The sequence below is a fragment of the Myotis brandtii genome, unplaced genomic scaffold, assembly GCF_000412655.1.
Source record: "Myotis brandtii unplaced genomic scaffold, ASM41265v1 scaffold1554, whole genome shotgun sequence".
Classification (NCBI taxonomy): Eukaryota; Metazoa; Chordata; class Mammalia; order Chiroptera; family Vespertilionidae; genus Myotis; species Myotis brandtii.
This window is the reverse complement of record NW_005355638.1, coordinates 364173-364984: the sequence shown is the minus strand read 5'-3', so window position 1 is coordinate 364984 and position 812 is coordinate 364173.

The following is an 812-nucleotide window of genomic DNA, read 5'->3' as shown; positions in this document are numbered from 1 at the left end:
TGGGTGTGTTTTTTTTTTAAAGTAGAATGGATATCGAATTGGTAACCAGAGGGGAGTGGAAAGAGAACTTAGGAAAGAACTGGGTAGGGTTCACAGAGGGTCTCTAGACCTTTTCACTTTAGCAGTCAAGGTTTGGAGGAGTGTGGGAAAGGGAATTAACTAGATACCTCTCTTCCTTCCCAAATGCCTATTAGGGGCCAGACACCACCCCGACCCTTTTTCTAACTAGTCGTCTTGACCCCTCACCACCATCAACTGATGTAGACGTTATCGTCCTCATTTTATAAAAGGCAGAATGAAATCTTGCAGGAGTTCACTAACTCTTCTTACTGTTGCAGTTCTTGAAACTGTTTTTTTTTTAAAAATTTGAACATGTAGCCAACATATTGGATGTGAAGATCAAAAGAGTAGCCCTGGCCAGTGTGGCTCGGTTGGTTGAACATCATCCTGTGCACTGAGAGGTTGCCAGTTCGATGCCGGGTCAGGCCACAGACCCAGGTTGCAGGTTCAGTCCTGTACGGGAGGCAACTGATCGATGTTTCTCTCTCTCTCTCTTCCTCTCTCTTTAAAAATCAGTAACATTTTTTAAAAAGATCAAAAAAGCCCTGGCTAGTTTGCTCAATGGTTAGAGTATCGGCTTGCAGGGTTGAGGGTTTGGTTCCCAGTCAAAAGCACGTACCTCAGTTGCAGGTTCCCCAGCCTTGGTAGGAAAATGTGTGGGAGGCAACCAATCAATGTGTCTCTCTCACTTCGATGTTTCTGTCTTTCCCTCCTCCCTCCCTCCCTCCCTCCCACTCTCTCTAAAAATCAAT